Genomic DNA, 6021 nt, shown 5'->3' with positions numbered 1-6021 from the left:
GCCTTCTGGAGGAACATCCTGGAAGGCCCAAGTGGGCCTGATTGCTATTTGAACCCCCATTTTTACTAAATACACCTCCTACATTTTTTGGTGATTCTTTTTCCGTAAAGTTACGGAAACTTATGAATTTCTTAACGATACTTGTTTTCTTTCCGTAATGTTGCGGAACCTTATGGATTACGTAATCATCCCTTTTTTGCCTTCCGGAACGTTACAGAACTTTACGGATTGCGCACTAACACTTCCTTTTAATTTTCGGCATGTCACGGAACTTCACGGATTGTGCTACAACGCTTTTCTTTTGGCTTCCGACTTGTCTCAGAACTTCACAAATTGCCTAACGATGGGTGCCATATACCTCGAAGTGGTCAAACGAGGGTCGCATCCCAACAACGGATGGTCCCCGGACGAAATTAGGGTATGACAATTGCCCTTCTTTACTTGTCTTTTATTGGAGATAAAAGGGAAGTAAAGATAAGACACTAATTTCGTTCGAGCGAAACACCATTCGGCCAGTGAACCTCCCTGCCAGCAGAACCTGCAAAAATTTGAAAATGATCTGTATCGACACATCATCCTGATACTGTCGAATTTGTTCCTCTTGGTTGATACAAGACGCAGAATGACCATAATTTGTCTCTGCGTTTTGTTGGACATGATCGAGCCTGGGCGGCGAGACACAAAATGACCATAATTTGTCTCTGTGTGCCACCGGACACGATCGCCTCTGGATGGCGAAAAGGTGCACGAAATAACCATAATTTGTCTCCACCCACCTCTCGACTTACTGTCCCCGTATGAGAAAGGGCGCAGAATCTGTCTCTGCGCGTTTATCACTCGACTTGCGAAATTTGAATGACAAAGCGCGCAAAATCTGTCTTTGCGTGTTTACCATCCAACTTGCTGTTCCTGAATGATAAAGGGCGCATAATTCGTCTATGCGCGTTTATCACCCAATTTGCGAAATCTTAATGGCAAAGGGCGCATAATTCGTCTATGCCCGTTTACCACTCGACTCGCTGCTCCTGAATGATAAAGGGCACAGAATCTGTCTCTGCGCGTTTACCACCCAACTTGTTGTTCCTGAATGATAAAGGGCGCATAATTCGTCTATGCGCGTTTATCACCCAATTTGCGAAATCTGAATGGCAAAGGGCGTAGAATTTGTCTATGCGTGTTTACCACTCGACTCATTGCTCCTGAATGATAAAGGGCGCAGAATTTGTCTCTGCGCGTTTATCACTCATCGAGCGTGCGGATAACCGCATGTCATCGGGCCCGCCACCTCTGGATGACAAAAGGCACAGAAGACGACGTTAGTCTCTGCGTCCTATCATGCTTTGAGTCTTATAGATAGCAAAAGTATTTTAAAAGTGCGGGACCAAATGGTTCCCGCATGTCATCAGGCCCGCCACCTATGGATGACAAAAGGCGCAGAAGACGACGTTAGTCTCTACGTGCTATCATGCTTTGAGTCTTATAGATAGCAAAAGTAAGTGCGGGACCAAATGGTTCCCGCATGTCATCGGGCCCGCCGCCTCTGGATGACAAAAGGCGCAGAAGACGATGTTAGTCTCTGCGTGCTATCATGCTTTGAGTCTTATAGATAGCAAAAAGTTTATACGAATAACCGCTAGGGTATTTCTGCTTGTCGCATGACTCCAAGGTTAGTATGACAGAGATTGTGGGGCGGCTGACAAAAGCGAGACTCTTGCTCATACGTATCCTCAATGAGGAACTCAGACCTACATAGTTCTGGATAACTTGTGAGACTAAAAATAGTCTCGGTGTTTTCTTCACTAAAATGCGAACATGCTTTAGTAAAGAGAGAAAACTTCCAACTAATCAGAGCAACATATGCTTTTCGGATTAAAAACAATGTGTCTACCGGGGAAGGGGAGTATGCTGATGAAATCTTCTCATAACCACAAATGAGATTTTGGATGTTAGCATTTCGTTTCTAAATGACCATTTAGAGGAAACACTGAGTTCAACAAAAATAGAAGAAAATCACTCAAAGTGTATTAATCTCACACAGGTAAGTGTTTCGTCCTAATTCCGAACCATAGATATGCCATGACTTGATCTTGCAAATCATTTCCTATCAAATCAAAGATTACATGCATGATCATGGATCAATAGGACTTTTTCTTGGGAATGGTGTTTTTTTTGTGGGAATTTCGGCTTTGAATGTTTTTGGCCTTTTCTTTTTTTCTTTTTGTTTAGTACGGGGCGAAAAAGTTGCTGACACACAGGATTTTGGTTGGCAATCAAAAGGAGAGGACCACTTTAGGTCGTGGTTTCCTTTCTTTTCTTGTTTACTTGGTGACAAATCTGTATTGTTCAGATATTGTCTGGTCCTAAGACCTTTCTGCATATTTCTTCTTGTCTCTTCCGATCTTTGATCGAGAATTCTCTTTCCTTTTTGCTTTCCCCCATTTTCCTTGATTGGGAATTTTCTCTTTTTGCTTTCTTTTGATTCTTTTGATCGGAAATTTTCTCTTCTTCTTTTCTCTTCTTTTCTTTTTTTGTTTTCTTTTGAGGGCAAGGTTATGGTGAGTTGGGATTTTGGCTCAAGGCTTGTAGAACGGCTGGACATGATATATGTCAGGGTTTGGTCTGGTTCAGGGATAAAAGGGAATGTCCCACATTATTTCCATGACACAAATGCAACAATGATGATTTGGAAATTTTATGCAAAACTAGTCATGCATGCACCTATGTGGACACTCAAGTGTCGAAATTTTTTTGGTCATGTGATGCTAGGGCTCATAATTCATTTTCTCTATTTTAGTCAACCCAGTGTTTCCAAAATATGTTCTTTTATCAATTTGTGCATTCATCTGAGTCTTATTTTGGGTGTTCGGAAAAACTTTCACAGCATTTACCCTTCAAATGTGTACACACATTTTTTTCAAAAACTAGCTATGATCAGCGAATTTTTCCTTCAAATAAAAGTTGGAAATTACCTCTTTTCACGAGCATGCTGTTTTTTTAGCTAGACAACTTTTTATTCTTATTATTTTCTTTTTTCCTTCCTTCTTTTTCTTTCCTTACTTGCTCTCTTTTCCTTTTCCTCTTTTTTTCTTTTTTAAGTTATTTATCATTTGTTCATTTCCTCTCTCTTCTTTCTTTTTTTCTCTTTTTTTTTCTTTTTCCATGAGGTATTTTGCTACCTAAACATATGTATATTTTTGTGAGGTATTTTGCTATATACATGCATGTCCAAGGTATCTTGCTACCTAAACATACATATATATGTTTTGTGAGATATTTTTGCTATATACATGCATATCCAAGGTATCTTGCTACCTAAACATACATATATATGTTTTGTGAGGTATGTTTGTTATATACATGCATATCCAAGGTATCTTGCTACCTAAACATACATGTATATGTTTTGTGAGATATTTTTGCTATATACATGCATATCCAAGGTATCATGCTACCTAAACATACATATATATATTTTGTGAGATATTTTTGCTATATACATGCATATCCAAGGTATCTTGCTACCTAAACATACATATATATATTTTGTGAGATATCTTTTTGCTACATACATGCATATCTAAGGTATCTTGCTACCTAAACACACATACATATATTTTGTGAGGTATGACTACCTTCTGAGCTTGTGCTTGTTTTATTTAAATTCCTAGGATCATAAGCAACTAGGTGCGTCCTACTATAAAAAGTGATCAAATAACAAGCATAGATTCAAAAGGTACTAGGTTACCTCCTAGTAGCGCTTCTTTAACGTCTTGAGCCGGACGCCTGATGACTTGTCGGTCACGGACCTAGTACTTTTGCTTACCTTTGGCTTTGGACTTTGGTCGCCTATTGGTCAGCCATGTGTCGTAGGCAACGCTCTAACCTTTTTGTGGATGAGCTGAGGTGAACTCTAGAGGTGGTGGCGGTGCGTCTATTGCCCGCTACCGGCCATCCCAATGCTGTTGTGGTGTCTCGCCCTCTGCCTGTCTGGGGGCACAATACTTCTTGATGAAAGCTCGGTTAGTAGGAGGCCTGATGACCTTGCTGGGGATGATGGGCACTCCGTAGAATTGACAGAGGCCCGTAATCAGAGCTGGAAACCTCAGGACCCTTTTGGACTTCTTCGGGTTGACTAGGTGTCTTGCGAGCGCGATCCCTGCAAACAATAGATGACATCAGAAATCAGTTGAGAGAAGTGCATACTTACCTATGTTACGACGGCATGACCTTGCTGGGGGGAACTGGCACCCTGTAGGACTAACAGAGGCCCGTAACCAGAGCTGGACACCCCAGGGCCCTGTTGGGCTTCTCCGGGTCCGCTGGGTGTCTTGCGGGCGCAATCCCTGCAAACAATAGATGGCATTAATAATCAGTTGAACCATATGCATACTTACCTATGTTGTGACGGCACAGACCAACTGATACTTTCGCAGGGGGAGATCGGCATTGCGGTCGCTGGGCAGAATGTTGCTAAGTAGCAACGTCATTTATATATGTGTAAGAGTGGTCATGTTGGTGCGCATGATCCACACTCGTCTCTTTGCAATGGCACGGGTGAAACCTTGCCCCGTTATGCACAGTAGCTGGGCGATAGCCTTCCTTTGGTTGTGCTCGCACAGTTGGCCCTCCTTTGAGATCAAGGGGTGGCCCGAAAAAGAATGGTTGAAGGGAAATTACTGGTCCCTTAACCGGGAGCACAAGTCTTGGTTAAGCATTAAGGGCAGAGGACCTTAAATTCTCTTAAGGTGTGGATATGGAGCCCATTGAAAGTGAGGACACGTAGCCCTCAAAAGGCGAGGGAGAGCGCAACCCTCCGAAGGCGAGGACATGTCACCCTCTAAAGGCGAGAGCGTGTAGCCTTCTGAAAAGGGGGACTTGTAGTCCTCTGAAGGCGAGGACGTGTAGCCCTCTGAAGGCGAGGAAGTGTAGTCCTCTCAAGGGGAGGACATATAGTCCTCTGAAGACGAGGGAGTGCAGCCCTCCGAAGGCAAGGACGTGTAGTCCTCTGAAGATGAGGGCGTGTAGCCCTTTGAAGGTGAGGGCGTGTAGCCCTCAGAAGGTGACGACGTGTAGTCCTCTAAAGGTGAAGGTACATGACCCTCTGAAGGCGAGGACGTGTAGTCCTCTAAAGGTGAGGGCGTGCAGCCCTCTGATGGCGAGGACGTGTAGTCCTCTGAAGGCGAGGACGTGTAGTCCTCTGAAGATGAGGGCGTGTAGCCCTCTGAAGGCGAGGACGTGTAGTCCTCTGAAGGTGAAGGTACATGACCCTCTGAAGGCGAGGATGTGTAGTCCTCTGAAGGTGAGGGCGTGCAACCCTCTGATGGCGAGGATGTGTAGTCCTCTAAAGGCGAGGACGTGTAGTCCTCTAATGGCGAGGACTTGTAATCCTCTGATGGCGAGGACATGTAGTCCTCTGAAGGTGAGGGCGTGTAGCCCTCTGAAGGCAAGGACGTGTAGTCCTCTGAAGGTGAGGGCGTGCAACCCTCTGATGACGAGGACGTATAGTCCTCTAAAGGTGAGGGTACTAGTACCCAAGGGTCCATCCTTATGAGAAAGCAAGAGATCGACCCATCGAGAGAGCCGGTCATCCCAAATTCAAAAGATTAGATGTAGGAAATCTATGTAGTTATCATGATGTTTAGTGATGCAGATGCATGCAACCTTTGTTGTGAAATTTGGTAAATGCGGACTTCATATGAAACAATGCAATGTAATGGAAAGTTGTACAATGTTCATAACATTCTTTCCCTATTTTGTGATTTTTGATTTTGATTTAATTTTTTGGAAAACACAGATTGACTGTCCTTTTGAAAGAGGTGATAATTCATGCAACCTTTTCCTATCTTTTGCAAATATTTCCGGGAACTCCCTCAGAGTATATGTTTTGTTTGATTTAGTCACTTGACCATTTTGGAGTAACGGTAATGGAGCCGTTTGACGTTTAATCAATCCATTGAAATTCCAGGGTTTGTCCCCCCCTTTTTTTTGTTTAAAAACATCGACGGGTGAGAACTTTTGATC

This window comes from Glycine soja, chromosome 19 (genome assembly GCF_004193775.1).
Source record: "Glycine soja cultivar W05 chromosome 19, ASM419377v2, whole genome shotgun sequence".
Taxonomy (NCBI): Eukaryota; Viridiplantae; Streptophyta; class Magnoliopsida; order Fabales; family Fabaceae; genus Glycine; species Glycine soja.
The sequence above is the reverse complement of the archived record's forward strand: the minus strand, read 5'-3'. Positions refer to the sequence as shown.